The sequence below is a fragment of the Peromyscus maniculatus genome, chromosome 23 (genome assembly GCF_049852395.1).
Source record: "Peromyscus maniculatus bairdii isolate BWxNUB_F1_BW_parent chromosome 23, HU_Pman_BW_mat_3.1, whole genome shotgun sequence".
In the NCBI taxonomy this organism is placed as follows: Eukaryota; Metazoa; Chordata; class Mammalia; order Rodentia; family Cricetidae; genus Peromyscus; species Peromyscus maniculatus.
This window is the reverse complement of record NC_134874.1, coordinates 58,116,225-58,134,217: the sequence shown is the minus strand read 5'-3', so window position 1 is coordinate 58,134,217 and position 17,993 is coordinate 58,116,225. Positions and strand designations below refer to the sequence as shown.

The following is a 17,993-nucleotide window of genomic DNA, read 5'->3' as shown; positions in this document are numbered from 1 at the left end:
CAAAGTAATTTTCAATTCAACAATGTATATTATTATCATTATTATTATTATTATTATTATTATTATTATTATTATTAGCTGTTCTGCACACACCTTGAAGTATTTCTTTAAATTATCCCTCTTTTGTCACTGAAATGTGTTCTTTGGCAAGCAATTCCTCAACCCTGATATTCAGCCTCTCACAATCACCATTCAAAATTATGTCAGGGGATTGACTTTAGGATCCAGTTTTGAATGAGGTCAGACAGCATTTGATTTTTTGTGCCTAGCTCATGTCACTGAACATAATCTCTGCATTCATCTCTATGTTCAAAATAATAGGATTGCCTTTCTTGAAAGGTTGAATACTACTTATATGTATGTAGGAATATATATATATATATATATATATATATATATATATATATATATTGTATGTAATAATAGTTACTGATGATACAACTCCTGATAATCAAAGAGCCCATGGAGGGATGTATGGTAAAATTTGAAGGGAGGAAAGGGAGGTGAGAACAGGCATGATTATATTACAATCTCAAAACTAAAAGAAAAATGTTTTCTCTGCATTAAAAAAATTCAACTAATACAATATCTTGTATTCATGTGTTGAAGGACAATCAAGTCATTTCTAATTGTGTGCACTCTAAATTAAGCTTCAGTAAACATGAGTGGAGATGTGTCCTTGACCAGCACATGTCATGTGTTGTTTTTATATGTATGATGTTAGAATTATTCACTTAGTGTATACAGTGAATACTCTGTTTTTAACTGACTAAGGAATTTTTATGTTATTTTCCCTGCTAACTCTGTAATATTAACTTATTTCTGTCTTGGTTAGGGTTTCTATTACTCTCATAAAGGAAAACAATTAATTTTTGTGGCTCTTTTACAATTCAGAGGTTTACTTCATTATCATCATAGTGGGAAGAAAGGGTGCATACAGGTAGACATGGTGCCAGAGCAGGAGCTGAGAGTCCCTACATATTGACTTGGAAACAACATGAAGTGATCTGATTCACTAATCTTGAGCATACATGAGAACTCAAAGCCTGCCTCCACAGTGACACACTTCCTCCAATAAGGCCACATCCATACCAACAAAACCATTCCTCCTAATAGTGTCCCTCTGTGGGGAGCCATCCCTCATTGCCTCATTTCCCCCAGAGTACTCGAGTAGGAGCAGCAGGAAATAATAGTTAGAAGGATAGAGAGGAAAGAAACAGGGAGAAATGCAAGATAGTCTCAAGAGGGCCTCACTATCTCTGCCCTATGGTATAGCAAGGAATGCCAAGGGGTGGAGCAAAAGACTTCTCCTCTGCCCCCGTACAGGCAAGTGCAGACCATCTCAGACACCTGCACTCAGAACTGTGGTCCAATAGTTCTCTCTATGCAGACCTGCTACTTAAAGCCACTAGGAAACCTAAAAATGTGCTCCATTAGGTCACCCCTTCTTAATCTATAATAAACAACAAGCCCCCATTAAGAGCTCACAGTAATCTCCATACCTGTCAGGCCTCCCAGTATGGGAGTAGAGGATGATAAAGATGGCATTTCTTTTTCAAAACAGGACTAAGGTGACTAAAGCAGTCTTGGCTGCACAAGCCCTTTAAATCCAGAAACTCCTGATGCAACTGCATCAGTCTTAAAAACACCAATAGCTTCATCATTAACATTAAAAGTTAACATAATTCTCATATGAATATTGCTATACACACTTAACAATTCTCTAAATCTTACATCTTAAAGCAAACTCTTATTAGAACCATTTGAATTTCTTGCTAACAAAACATAGAATAAACTTCTGATGTATTCACATCAAACTTAAATACTTCCTTAACTTAACCAGGCAAGGGTGCATTAATATCAATAGGTTAACAAAATAATTCTTACATGAACATTACTATAAACCATTATAATTCCTACAAACATACATTCAAAGGCAATATTCTCACTATAGCCATTAATACTTTCTTACAAACACTGTACAAAAACAATTTAATAGAACTAAACAAAACATAACATTAATTCACTCAAGTAACATAAAATATTGTTAAATTAAACAGACAGAGGAATATTAACACTCCCTCTTTTCTTTATAATTTTTAGAAAGAAGAAAAAAGCCCAAATTTCTATATTTAAATAGCTCCATTTTAAGCAGTTCCATTTTTACATAAACAGTTCCATTTTTAACACAAAACAATTCATGAATCACCACAGTTAGTAAAGCATATATGCATTCACAAAACTAAATCTTGAGACTAAGTAAAAAATAAATAAAATTTCCCATTTAAACAGTTTCATTTTTAACACAAATAATTCCATAAAACTGTTCCTAAGTCACCACCATGGAAACAGTCTATATGCATAAGTAAATTCAAACTGTCCCATTGTAAAAAAAAATCATTACTGTCCAACTCATTTCTTAAGTCCAAAAATTCAAATAATAAATTATGGTAAAAGCCTTTCAAATATGAAGAAACCCATAACCAAAACCTTTTTGTAGTTTTCCTTATTTTTTTAAGTTCAAAAAGTTCAAACAAATTCTGCTACTAGAATTCCACTTCCAAATATGAAGAAACATTTTACAGTCAAAAACTTTTTGCAGTTAACAATTTTATTTCAAACAAGCATCTCTGCAACTTTTGTTCTCAGGCCAGAGACATTTTTAGTTACAGCAGCCATTTTATGGCAGTTTTTCCTTCAGGGTGAAAGCTGTTAGTTCCATAAGAGCTGGTTGTGGAAAGTCCTCTCAAAAGAGACTTTCTTTTAGCTATCAAATAGAAACTGCAACGTTTTTGCTGCTAGCTCAGGTTTTTCTGTGCTGTGTTGATGTTACATAGGTCTCAGCTGGGGATGCCTGGCCATGGCCATTGTGGTGGCTCTGGCATCTGCCATTCTTAGTTTTGAAGTTTCTGAAACAGCTCAGACTGCTAGCTTGCAGTTCACTATGGATGATTTTTTTGTGTTTCGGGTTCCTTCATCACATACATTAAGCATAGACTCACATTTAACATTTACACTTTTTCACAAACTCACATTCAACATATACTTATTTATATTCTTAAAAGCTTATACTCTTAAGGGAACTCTACATGACTACCTTAGCAAATATACTTCTTATATTCATACAAGCTTATATTCTTAAAGAAATTCTATGGGACTACCATACAAGTTAATATTCTTACTACATGTCTTAAAGGAATTCTATGGATCTATTTTACAAACTTATATTCATAAGAACTATTAAGCAAACTCTCTATAGAGCTATGACTATATCTAACTTACCAAACACCTAAAAGATCTCTTAACATTTACATTATCTTCCAACAAGACAGAGAGTAATTTTTCAAACCCCCCCAAAAAAAAGAATGAGAAGAAAAACCTTTAAGGGGCATAACATATATCTAAGTGACTTTGTAGTGTTATTGTTTAGGCTATAATCCTTGGGGTAAAGTTATTTTTTCCTAGTCATCTTTCTTACCAGGCTCTCTCAGCTGCCCTTCAACCAGCAGAAAATGTGCTCAGTAGCAAACAGTTTCAAACTAGAGGCTATCCCTTTACACAAATTCATATAGCAGCTTCCCTGTGCCATAATTCAGACAAACATTCCTGTTACAGCAGATCTTTTGGTTTGCTTTACCAAAAGATTGGCTTCTGGATGAGGGTGAAATTACCATATTAAACTACTGTAAAGCTCTTAGCAAAAATTTCTTGTGCACCTATTAGGCAATATAAGGCATTTTCTCAATGGGGCCTGTATGTCAGATCTGCTACTGGTCAAAGGCAGAGCATCTCCAAGCTCACAGTCCTTTTAGCTTTTCATAGGAGCTGACATTCAACAAACTCTTAAGACAATTTTCCTCCTTAATTTTTTAAAAGCTGCATTTTAAGTTTACTATGAGCATTTTTTAATGCTATCAATGTTTCTCTGGAATCTTAAACACAACTCAATCTCATAAGCTTTTTTTCTTTTAAATTATCTCTTGTGAGGCAAGCTGTTTGTTTGCTCTCAACTTTTTGGAAAGTAAACCTAAGCTTTCTAGCAATGATTAGGAAAGAAACTTCATTTTGAGTTGGAAAAAAAAGAAGTATTTCTAGGCAGCATGGCCATTTTTAGTTGAAAAACTACCTTTCCCAGAATGCATTTCTCTTATATCAGCCTGCAGTTGTGAGCTATCTTTCAGACTCCATATCCCATAAATCTTTTCGGGTCCAGGAGTCAACTTCTGGTCCCCTTTTACCAGGCTTGTTTTCATGCTTCTTGTCTGGGAGGTTTGAGTCAAGTTTTTTGTTTTCCACTTTTTCACCATGGAAGATGGAGAGATTTCTGTTCTCCCTGAGCTGCCCTAGCTAGGTATTTTTCTTTCATCTGATACTGGCCCCAGATCAGATTCACACATGCCCCATTAGTATGCACAGAGGGGAGCATCCCTAATACCAAAATTTTCTCTGGGCTCCTTAATTTGCCTCAGCCAGTGAAAAGGAACAAAAGCAATTAAAGCAGAGCTTTCCTACAGCTCCTTCAGAGAGACGTTTCCTGAAAGATCTTTATCTAGTCCTGCTGGTTCCTTCCTCCCAGCAGAGCTTCAGATGCTTCAGGCTGCAGCTCTGTTCCTCTGTTAGCTGCCTCTGGAGGTAGGAGCTTTACTCTGTTTCTGTTTTCAGGGTCTGTGTGGTTTGTGTTCATAAATCAAGCTTCTGCTTTTTTATCAAGGGAGGTTTTTGTAATCCCTAAGCTCACATTAGGACAGGTGTACTTCCCTAATCAGACCTTTCTCCTGGATTAGTTCCCCAGTGGTTTGTGTTCATCTGTCTGTGCACTCTCAGACAGTGGCTTATTCACAGAGGCAACAACCCCTCAGGGCTTCACTCCCTCACCTTATCAGGAGTTAGGGGGGAAACCAACAGTGCTTGAAACAAAGCTTTTCTCAGAAAGGTCCTTTCTCTGGTAGAAAAGAGTTTTACTCCTGCATAGTTCTTCATTCTGTCCTGGCTCAGCTCTTCTCCCCAGATGGAGTTTCTGATGCTGCCGCTGCTGCAGCTGCACATGGGGCTCAGCTTTATTGCTTTCTCCAAGCCAGGAGCTTCCTCAAGCTGCCATGCACTTTCCCAAGAATCTTTTGTTAGGTTCTAATTGGAGAGGGATTTTTGACTGCTTTACTGACTAGTAGAGACACAACATTAGCAGAGAGGATTTGCCCTGTTCTAAGAGGTTTGTTTTTTCTTAAAGTGAACCACAGGTGAATTCCTGCACTAATATCTCCAGGTGATTCTTATTTTTTGTTCTTACAGAAATAGAAACTGAGAGAGAAAGTTCTGTAAGCTTTTTATTTTTTGGAGAGAGATTAAGTTTTTTAAGAAAGCTTTTAACTTGAGAGAAAGACCACCAAGTTTTTTTTTCCCAGAAATTTTTAGTTTTAGAGAAACCAAATTTTCTCAAGACTTCTAAACTTTGGTTTACTTCAACCATATTTTTTGAGACAGGGTTTCTCTGTGTAGCTTCGAGCCTTTCCTGGAACTCACTCTGTAGCCCAGGCTGGCCTCAGACTCACAGAGATCCACCTGCCTCTGCCTCCTGAGTGCTGGGACTAAAGGCATGTGCCACCACCACCCAGCTTCAACCACTTTTTTACCTCAGGGAGATTTGCTTTCTCCTGCCACTTGAGACCAACAGCTACTCACAGGAATTTTTTTCTGCCTGGTAAGTTCAAAGAAGAGATTTTTTCTTCCCAGTTTGTGTTCATAGCCCTATAATTAGAAAACTAAAGACTTAGTTTCTCTGTCTTGTAGCTTAACATATGCTAAGTTTTCCTTATGCTATTTTTCTAATTTTTTTCTACACTGCCTTACACTAAGGTTCTTCCTGCACTATATTACCACACTCTACCTTCCTTATTTTTCAAAGATAGACATTGAGAGACAGAAAGAGAGAAATCTTAATAGAGAAGATCCTATGCTGCAGCCTTATTCTCGAACATCCTTCCAGTCCGTTTTTCTTTTTCTCCTGAGGATAACACCCCCTGCCCTATTTAATTTTTTCACTACAAAACCATGTCAGACCTGTAGCTAGAGTTTTCCTGCCTTGCCCACAGTCAGGACAAATCTTTGTCACCCGCCAGTCCCACAGCCACTCAGACCCAACCAAGTAAACACAGTGACTTATTTTGTTTACAAACTGTGTGGTCATGGCAGGCTTCTTGCTAACCGTTCTTATATCTTAAATTAGTCCATTTTCACAAATTTATACCTTGCCACATGGCTCGTGGCTCACCGGTACTTTACATCTTCCTTGTCCTGGCAGCTGCTGCAGGCAGTCTCCTTCTGCCTTCCTGTTCTTTTATTTCTCCTCTCTGTTAGTCCTGCCTATACTTCCTGCCTAGCCACAGCCAATCAGGTTTTATTAATTGACCAATCAGAGCAACATGACATACAGACCATCCCCCAGCACAGCCAAGTACAGATCATCTCAGACACCTGCACTCAGGCCTGTGGTCCTAATCATCCTCTATGTGGACCTGCTGGGTAAAGCCACGAGGAACCCAAGAACAGGCTCCTACAGGACATAGAGAACATCCCACAGCACAGACCCTCTTTACCTGGAAGGGCCTAACTCTTTCTTTCACCAAGCACTCTGGATATTACTTTTTTCCCTGTTTGTCTTAATCCCTATTCAATGAACCATCTATGGGGGTTCTATCCCACACTCTCACATTTCCCCCAGAATACTCTTGAGTAGGAGCAGCAGGAAATATTAGATAGAAGGATAGAGGGGAGAGAAACAGAGAGAAATGCAGGATAGCCTCATAGGGCCTGCATCCCAATCCACTGGACCTAGACTGTCTCTGCCCTAGGGTATGTAAAGGAAAGCAAGGGGTGGAGCACAGGACCTCCCCCTAGCACAGCCAAGTGCAGACCATCTCAGACACCTGCACTCAGAACCGTGGTCCAATCATTCTCTCTATGCAGACCTGCTAGGTAAAGCCACTAGGAAACCTAAAAATGGGCTCCAACACCCTTCCCTTTGGGAGTCGTTTTCTTTTAAACCATCACATCTTCCTCACTGGCCTCAAAAATTGTAACAAATTAATGCAAAAATCTTTCAGTCCAACTTCAAAAGTCCCCACAGTCTATAATACTACCAAACTCATTTAAAAGTCTGAAATTCAAAGTCTCTTATGAGATTCATTTAATATCTTAACTTTAATCACCTGTAAAAATCAAAATAAAAAATCAGATAATATACTTCCATTATGAAATGATGGCACAGGATATACATTATATGCATTACCACTTCAAAATATAGAGAAGGGAGCACAGTGAGAAAATATTGGACCATAGCAAGACCAAAAACCAGCTGAGCAAACTACAAATTCTGCTTCTCCATGTCTGATTTCAAAAAGCTCTTCAGATCACCAATTGTGTTCAGCTTTGTTGACTACAACACATTTTTTCTCTTGGGCCATTTGCACTCCCTGTTATCAACTCCACTAGGCAAGTATTGCAAGGCCCTGGCACATCTTGGAGTCTCTAATGCAATTCAGGCTTCAACTTCAAAGCTCTACACAATGACCTCTCTAGGGGCAACACTGACACATGTCTGGACCCAGTGGCTTTCCTTAGTCACACGGGCAGTTTTCATTGTTCCTTTCTTCTATCCTTAATTACAAAATCATGTGGATGGAGCTGCCAAGTTTTGCTGCTTACTGAGACTGGAAAATGCACCCCATCATTTAAATACATCTACACCAACTTTCTGTTTTCAATGAGTACCTTCACACCTAAATTTGGGTGTACTGAAACATGCTCTTTAAACCAGGCTGGCCTCAAACTGAAGGTTTTGCTAGCCTCTGCCTTCCAGGTGCTAGGATTAAAGGCATGTACCATCACACTTGGATCTAAACTTTTCTTTATTTCCTTTTCACAAGTTAGAAACTTAGCTGGGTGGGATCTTGCCCTGAGGTCACCATTTACACCATTTATACCACTTCTAAATCTGTTTATCTCTTTGCTCAACTTGCTCCTTTTATCATAAATATTCATTAGAGTTACCACTAATAACCACAGGACAGAGTCTATACTAGCTGTTTTTAGGTTTTCTCAGCCAGTGAAATTAATCCAAATTATTTCAAAACTCTTCACTTTAGCCTCAGGCAGACTCTTCTGACAAGGCAAAAATTAAGCACATTCTTTGCAAAACTATCAAAAGAATAATCCCTGGATCATGTATTAATATTCTTCTATTCTGTAATCTCTTGGGCAAGGCCCCAGAGGTTCATCAAATCATACTAAGCACCACTGTGTTTCATGCTCCTGTTAGTATGGCCCATTAAGCAGGTCTTAAAGTGTCCAACTGCTTTTCTAATCCACTTCCAAAGTCCATATTCCATCAAACAAAATCATTGTCAGGTCTATCACAGCATCACCTCAGTCCCTCCTACCGACTTCAGTCTTAGTTACAGTTTCTATTCCTGTGAAGAGACACCATGACCACAGCAAGTATTGTAAAGGAAAACATTTAATTGTGGGGCCTCACAATTCTGAGGTTTAGTTCATTATCATAATGGTGGGAAGGAAGGGAGTATGGAGACAGACATGGTGCTAGAGCAAGAGCTGAAAGTCCCTACATATTGACTCACAGGCAACAGGAAGTGGTCTGAGACACTGGGTAGTATCTTGGGAATATGAGACCTCAAATCCTGTCTGTACACTGACACAATTCTTCCTATAAGGCCACACCTACTCAAACAAAGGCATGGCTCCTAAAAGTGCCAATACCTTTGGGGGCCATTTTCTTTTCTTTTTTTTTTCTTTTTTCTTTTTTTTTTTTTTTTTGGTTTTCCAAGACAGGGTTTCTCTTGTGTAGCTTTGCGCCTTTCCTGGATCTCACTTGGTAGCCCAGGCTGCCCAGGCTGGCCTCGAACTCACAGAGATCTGCCTGCCTCTGCCTCCCGAGTGCTGGGATTAAAGGCGTGCGCCACCACTGCCCGGCTAAGGGGCCATTTTCTTTAAATCCACCACACACTCTAAATTTTTTCATGTTCCACTTTCTTGTAATGTCTCCTTACATACTTTTATCCAGTAATTATATCTATCCTTGATGGTAAGTGTGTTTAGTAGATAAAGCAGAAGGATGGATCTTGTTTTCTAATCCATTCTGCTAATCTGTGTCCTTTTATAAGGGAAAGGAGACCATTGTAGCTGAGAGTTTTCAATGAACAATGGTTATTGATTCCCGTTATTTCATTGTTGTGCTGTGCATTTTTCTACCACTTTTGATTTGCCTCTATGGTGATCTTTATTCCCTTTTTTCTCCTCTAGGTGTGGTTAAGCTCTTCAATTTGAAGTTTTCCTTCTATTACCCTCTGTAGAGCTGGACAGATACAGCTTGAATTTGGTTTGATCATGGAATATCTTTCTTTCTCCTTCTTATCTAATTGAAAGTTCTCCTGGATATAGTAGTTTGTGTCTTGTAATGTTTGTATTACAGCTGTCTAGGCTCTTCTGGGCTTTAGATCCTGCCTTGAGAGGTCAGGTGTTATTCTAATGGTCCTAACTTTATATGTTACTGGTCTTTTGCCTTTTAGCTTTTAGTACTCCTACATTGGTCTGTGTATTTAATGTCTGGTTATTATGTGTTGAGGGTATTTTCTTTTCTTCTTGAGTGTATTTGGTGTTCTGTATTCTTTTGTACTTTAAAAGGCCCTCCTTCTTTAGGATGATGATAGTTTCTTCTTATTATTTTGTTGAAAACATTTTCTGGGATGTTGACCAGTCTCTTGTCTTCTTCCTCTGTATCTATTATTCATAGATTCTTTTTTACACTCAGAATGATTTTTTCCTAGTTTACCTGCAAATATCCATTGATCTGCAAAATTTATGATTTCATTGTTTTAAACGGCTGATATTTCATTGTATAAATTTATCATTATTTCCTCTTTTAATTTTTTTTATTTACCACACATTGGCCTCCCTCCTCTCATCCCATTCTTTCCACCCATCTCCTTTCTACATTACCTAATCCACTCCTCAAAAATGGTAAGGCCTCCCATGGGAGTCAACAAAGCATGACATACCAGTTTGAGGAGGACCAAGCTCTCCCATGTTTCAAGGCTGAGCAAAACATCCCACCATAGTGAATAGGTGGCTGTTTTGAAATTCCCTCAGATTTCTACTGTTCTACCCAGACTTGGTAAGTCAATTAACATATCTGTTTAAAAGAGAATTTTTCTACATTAAAAAATGGGCTTTATGTGTACATTGGAAGAAAATTGGGCTTTATTTGAAATTTTAGGCACTCTGACAATGGAACAACTATATGAGAAGATTAATATTGATCGAATTATTCAGTTTATTACTTTTCTTATCCTCATTTTACTATTTAAAAAGATAGTCAATTTAAGTGCCAGGATAACAGTCTTAGAAAAACCTGTTAAACCTGTAAAAATGAATTATAGAGAAATTCAAATTTGGACAGAAGAAATTAACAGTGAAGTTGTTTCAAAATTGGATCATAAGGTTACAGAAAGAAAGCCTGTTTTCATACAACCACCCTTAATTTATCTGGTAGCCATACAGCAGCTACTTGGTGAAGAGAATGAACAAAATACTTGAATTCCAATTGAAATGTTAGAATTACAAAGATTTAAGGAGACAATAGCATCTTATGGGATGCATTCTCCATATGTAAAGGAAATGTTAAACACCTGGTCAACTTGTAATAGGATTCTACCACAGGACTGATGGGATTTGGCACAGGCTGTTCTTGAACCCAGACAAAATCTCCAGTGGAAAATGTGGTTCAATAATGAGGCTAAAAATATAGAAAAACAATGGAGGAATAAAGGAATACAAGTCTGCCAGGATCAGCTTATTGGAGAAGGCCAATATGCTTCAGTACAAACACAATGTTTATATGATGTCCAAACCCTAGTTCTATGTCGAACGGCAGTCTTGTATACATGGGACAGAGTTGAGGAACCAGGAAAAAAACTGAGTCATTTACAAAGGTTATACAGGGCCCAAAAGAATCTTTCACAGATTTCTTACAAAGATTGACTTCAGCAGCACAGAAAACAGTCCTGAATTCAGAGGCTAGTCAGATAATAATTGAATCTTTGGCCTTTGAGAAAGCAAATGCAGCATGCAATAGAATAATCAGGCCATTAAAGGCAAGATCTGCACCCTTGAAAGATTGGATTAGAGAAATGGTTAATGTTGAGGCTTATGACCATGATGATATGTAGGTAGGAGAAGCAATTTCAAAAGGTTTGAGAAATGTTAGATGTTTTAGATGTGGAAAGCAAGGACATTTGAAAAGGGACTGCTGTGAACAGGTCATTCCTGGAAATAATGTTTCTTCAAGGAACACTGGCATCAGAATACACCTTCCTTCTGGAGTATGCAGAAGTTGTGGTAAGGGAAAACACTGGACCAACGAATGTAGATCAACAAGGGACAGATAGGGTAATCCTTTGCCTCAGGCTTTGGGAAACTCTCAGAGGGGCCTCAGGCAGGCCCCCACATTAAATCCAGTTCAAACTGGTCCTGCAGTTGTAGAGGAAACCCCTGCTCAGAGCAATTAAATAACCAAATGCCTATTGGAATAAATCATATTGGTCGGGATGTTGAAACAGAGAGAATAGGAGATTCAGGGAAAAACATAAAGAAAAATTTTTCGCAAACTTCTATTAATGAACAAAGACCAAAATTAACAATAAAAATAATTGGTGTTTTGTTGTCTGGTCTGGTAGACACAGGTGCGGACATTACCATAATTGCGCCAGAATTTTGGCATCCAACTTGGCCTCCTCAGGAGGTAAACATTCAACTGTTAGGAACTGGGACATTATCTCGAGCGAAACAGAGTGCAATATGGCTCAAATGTATAGGTTTGAAGGACAGAAGGACAGAAAGGAAAATTAAAACCATATATGGCTAACAGTTATGAACCTGTGGGGTCAAGACTTGTTGCAACAATGGAATACTCAGATTAACATCCCTCCAATCTTAGAAACAAATCATAAACTATTACATGTTTCTGAGAGAAATATTAGAAGATATTATACTAATGAATGGACACCAGCCATCCATATTATACAAGAACAGGGCACAACAACTGATGATCTTCCAAAAACACCAACAGCTCTACCTTTAAAATGGTCAACAGACAAGCCTGTATGGGTTCAGCAATGGCCTTTAACAATAGAGAAACTCCAGGCTTTAGAAGAGCTGGTAGAAGAACAGTTAAATGCTCAGCATATTGAAGAATCAACCAGCACTTGGAATTCTCCTGTATTTGTTATTAAAAAGAAATCTGGTAAATGGAGAACGGTAAAAGACCTTAGAGCAATTAATAAAGTAATTCAGCCAATGGGCTCTCTACAGTCTGGAATTCCTTTGCCTACTCTGTTACCAAAAGGATGGCTTCTCATAGTTATTGATTTAAAAGACTGTTTCTTTTCAATACCTTTACAAGAAAAAGACAGAAATATTTGCTTTCACAGTGCCTACTTATAATAATTCTCAACCAGTTAAAAGATTTCAATGGAGGGTTCTCCCACAGGGAATGTTGAATAGCCCAACTCTGTGCCAATATTTTGTACAACAGCCATTGGAAGTGGTACGTAAAAATTTTCCTAAATCTATAATTTATTATTATATGCATGATATTTTATTAGCTGACTCAAATGCAGATACTTTAGAAAGAATATTTGAAGAAGTAAAGAAAATTTTGCCTTGCTGGGGATTATAAATTTCTCCTGAAAAGATACAAAAAAGAGATTCTATTAATTATTTAGGATATAAAATAGAGCTACAAAAAGTAGACCCCAAAAGGTGCAAATTAGAAGAGATAGACTACAGACTCTTAATGACTTTCAAATATTATTTGGAGACATTTCTCATCTATGAACTATTGTTGGGGTAAAAAATGATGAACTAAATAATTTCTTCAAAACCTTAGAAGGTGACAAGGACTTAAATAGTCCAAGAGAATTATCACCTGAAGCTGAGAAAGAATTGGCCTTGGTAGAAAAGAAAGTATATGAAGTACACATATATCATATTGATCCAAAGCTGGATTGCATTTTGGTTATTTTACCTTCTAGGCATTCCCCAACAGGAATATTAATGCAGAGGGAAGATATTATATTGGAATGGATATTTTTACCAAATAAACCAAATAAAAAATTAAAAACTTATGCGGAAAAAATCTCTGACTTGATTAGGAAAGGAAAATTGAGACTTTGTCAATTAGCAGGAATAGACCCAGCAGAAATTGTCATACCTTTAACTAAGGAAGACATTGAAAAATTATGGATAGAAAGTGAACCTTGGCAAAATGCTTGCAGTAATTTTTTTGAAGAAATTAACAGCAAATCTCCCAAAAGCAATAGAATAGATCTTATTAAGAGAGCTGATTGGATCTTGCTTCCAATTGTACAGGAAAAAAACCATATCTGGAGTTCGTACATTTTATACAGATGCCAACAAACAAGGAAAGGCAGGTTACAATTAAGAAAATTTAAGTAAAGTAGTTCAAAGTCCTTACAATTCAGTTCAAAAATCAGAATTGTATGCTATTCTGTTGGTATTAGTGGATTTTTCAGAACCTCTCAACATAGTAATTGACTCTCAGTATGCTGAAAGAGTAGTGTTACATATTAAGACTGCAGAATTTATCCCTGATACTTCAGAATTAACTTCACTATTCATTCAGTTACAAGATACAATCAGGAAAAGGAGTCATCCTTTATATATAACTCACATCTGATACCATACTGGTCTGCCAGGACCCCTAGCACAAGGCAATGATGAGATTGATAAATTATTGATAGGAAAAGTGCTGGAGGCCTCAGAATTTCATTAAAAAAACATCATGTCAATAGTAAAGGTTTAAAAAAGGATTTTTCCATAACCTGGCAACAAGCCAAAGAAATAGTAAAGAAATGTCCTACTTGTTCCTTCTACAATCAAACGCCATTAACAGCAGGATGTAACCCAAAGGGTACTCAGAAGAATGAAATCTGGCAGATGGATGTGTTTCACTTTGCAGAACTTGGAAAATTGAAATATGTACACCACACCATCGATACTTATTCAGCATTTCAATGGGCAACTGCTCTGAGTTCTGAAAAAGCTGATTCTGTAATCACTCATTTGCTAGAAGTTATAGGCATCATGGGTATACCTGCACATATTAAAACTAACAATGCTCCATCATATGTCTCTGTTAAAATGAAACAGTTTTTGCTTATTATAATATAAGCCATATTATAGGTATACCACATAAATCCTACAGGTCAAGCAGCTATAGAAAGATCAAACAGAACTCTAAAGGATATGCTAAATAAACAGAAAGGGGTAACAAAAAACCCCAGAAATAGACTTCATAATGCTCCATTAACTTTGAATTTTCTCAGTGCCAATGAGAAAGGAACAACAGCTGCAGAGAGACATTGGGTAATAGAAAAGACTACAGAATTAAATCAGCCTATATACTTTAAGGATGTGCTAACCTCAGAATGGAAACCAAGATGTGTGTTACATTGGGGACGAGGTTTTGCTTTTATTTCTACAGGAGAAAATAAGCTGTGGGTACCATCAAAATCGATTTGAACAAGAGAGACCTCTTAATTAGAGGAGGTGATAGTTCATCAACTAGCATGAACATCCAATTTAAACTAATTTATACCAGTAACGCATGCCTTTTCATTTAATCAGGTAATAACTTGCCAAAAAGGAACATCCCAAAAAAACCTTGGGGAAAGGTTTTTGTTTTTGTCTTTTAGGAGAAAGAAGGTTAAGGAATTTGAAGAAAACTGGACAAATGAGACAACTCAAGAAAAGGGACAAATCATCTATCCCAGGAAACAGAATGAAATGACATATGGTATATCATCTAAAAAATTTCATGTCTTCCTAAATGTTTGTTCCTGCTTTTCTCTAAAGATTTAACACTATTGGTCTTCTAATAGTCCCAGTTTAATTAAAATTTAAAGCTGACTTTGGAGTTGGAGAATGGCTCTCTCCTTCTTTAAACTCAAGCATGTTGTTAAAAGGAAAACGCAAACTCCCTGTATCATGCCAGAATAAAAGAGCCATCTTCTGCTATGTGACAGGAGAAAAGCCAGATTAATTAAGGGACTATTCTATTACTAATCTCAACTCTTTGATTCTATCCTGATTCTTTAAACTTTTCTTAAAGTATGAATTTTATATCAAAATTTACAAGATTAATATATATATATATATATATAGATATATATATATAGATATAGATATAGATACATATACATCTTAAAACATTTTTAAGATATGAAATTAGTTAGTACTCTGTAGATCTAACTAATTCTAAAAAGAAAAAAGGCTTCAATTAGCTTCATATATATGTCTTTGTGTTCAAGTCTCTTATCAGTTTTCTGCAGGAAATCACGGCCAGGCCTAACATCAACTGAAGTCTCCAGAAAGAAGATGGGGCCCCACAACAACAACAATTCCACATGGACAATAATAACATCACTAAGCTGACAAACATCATCTGCAGATCAGCTTTGAACTGCAAAGTGCTCAGAACAATTTTGAGAGAGCTAGCTGAGATGATCCAGTCTCAAAGACTACTTGAATAAGGATTTGAGATAAACCCTGAACTTTGGCATTATACACAGACTGGATTACGAAAGGATATAGTTACCTTTCCTAGAATTTGACAATTAACCTAATTTTTTTCTTTTCAGGGTAAAGATACCTTCGCCCATACCCAGCAGGAAGCAATTTCAAGAATATGACACCCACATTCCCAAAGAGGTGGTGTGGGGTGGGTGATTTTTTTGGTCTTTTAAAGGGTTTTGGGTCTGAGATAATTTTCATTGATTAGGGGGTTTGGTTACAAGTTGTTGTCAAGGGTTAGGAAAAGGGCTAAGCAAAGGAGATTAGATTTAAGGTTCTTGTTTAAAAAAAAGAAAAAGAAAGAAAAAAGAAAAATAGAAATACTTTACATTGGATTGGATTGTTTTATATTGTATACAAATTATACATATTGAAATTGATATTGTTAGAAAATGCTATATGTATATTTCTAATTGTACTTATACCATTCATTTAACAATGTAATGCAAATTTCTGATCCTTGAATGTTGTTATGACCAACTATTAGGTTATAAAGAAATGAAAGTTAGTAGTTAGACATTATAATAGAACTTGTAGTCATATTAGGTATGTTTTCAAGATTGAGTAGATATATTTTAGATAGACAGGCTATCTTCAAACCCTTCAGAGATCTACAGAATATGGCATTTAAAATGTTTTAATAACTTAGAAAATAACTTTTTTGTTATGACTATGAGACATGTCGGCTCCTGGCAGCACCAATCTACTTCAGAGAAAATATGGGCATTGAAAAAACTGCAATTGGAGTTAACTTTCATTGTAGCAAAAGTTAGCCACTGGACAACAAAGTATCCTCGAATCAATTGCTGACAAACAGGACAGACAGGACATGAAACAAAGGACTACTTATTCTTGACAAAACAAGTGTGGTTATGGCTTCATCAAAAGGCATCTTCTGAGGCCAAGACAATATAGCACCATCCCTGAAGTGGCCTTTACAATCCAGAAAAGGTACAGTCCCCTTTTCTTCAAAGGCAGCCGAACAGGCAGTGGGCCAATGGCTTCTGATGTACAATGAAACAGCAGCTGAAACAGTTATTCTTGAAGAGTAACTAAGCTCACGCCTCTCAATAGTAGAATGGCATTTAATAGAGGGATGTGGAGAAGAATGGGATGCTGAGATGAAGTCACATACACACATAACCAAGAAGAATGGACAGCTGAATTCAAAATACATCAACATTTTCCAGAATTTAAAATCCTGAATCATGACATGACACTAGTGGAATTCAGGTGTTTCTGGTACATCTATCTCTCTATTTACTTACTTAGTGATGAGGAAATAAATACATATATACAATAGAAAGAGAATGAACATAGAATACATGCCATGCCATTGTGTCATTCTGTTCATATGGAGGTCAATGAACAAATTAGGAGGAGTCAGCTCTTTCCTTCCACTAAACTAGCCATCTCATTGGCCCTAACCTGATAGTTTTCATGATCAACTCGTGACTTTCTGCCTTAGAGGATTTTCTTGTGGTTCTGAAAGTTAGAGAATATTTTAATATTAAAAAGCATTGTGAAAAATTTGTGCAGAGTTTTGTTCAAATGAATGATACTGTTAATAAACATAACAGGCACTCAGAGTTGAAGGCAGGAAAGAGCTGACACATCAAGCCAGCCACTCAGAAATTTCTGCTGCCTCCTTGGTTGGTGTCTGGGAGTTGGGATTTCAGTTTATCTTTATATTTATATATACATGTATATGCAGTTAGATATGGTTGTACATATTAGGTATATCATATAGATACTTATAAAAATATGCACATAACTATACTCATAGTTCTGCATACAACATGAATACCATACACATGCATACCAATGCCACAAAGGTTGTTTGTTTCTTTTTAATTTCTTGTTATGCCAATTTACTGTACATCTAAATTAATTTCAAAGTATAATTCTGTGTGTGTGTGTGTGTGTGTGTGTGTGTGTGTGTGCAAAGTTGTAGACACATACATGTTTTTAAATGTACGAATGTAGGCACATATTTGTGTGTGTTGTATGGAAACAAGCATGTGTATATTGTGGTACAACATGATGGTGCCCTCTTCCTTTATCATGGGGTAATAGTGCTATTACAGTGGGATGGAGCATGCTTGATCATGCTTCACTCTGTGCATGGAATTTTCATGCTTCTAGAGCACTGATGTTGTCTAAGATGTTACTAACAATGTGTAGATGTTTCAGGGTCTTTCTGCTGTGAGATGTTCTGTATGGCAAGTGTGTTGCTCTGATTGGTCAACAAATAAAATACTGATTGGCCAATGGCTAGGCAGGAAGTATATGCATAGAAAAATGTTAAGGATACATTATGTTTAAAAAAA

The 17,993-nt window shown here is 36.8% G+C and overlaps 1 protein-coding gene across 1 annotated transcript in view; it reads right to left on the bottom strand.

Annotated features, from left to right (window-relative positions):
- The window catches only part of LOC102906506 (vomeronasal type-2 receptor 26-like), a 194,515-nt gene that overhangs the window by 95,974 nt on the left and 80,548 nt on the right, over nt 1–17,993 (bottom strand). The window lies entirely within an intron of this gene.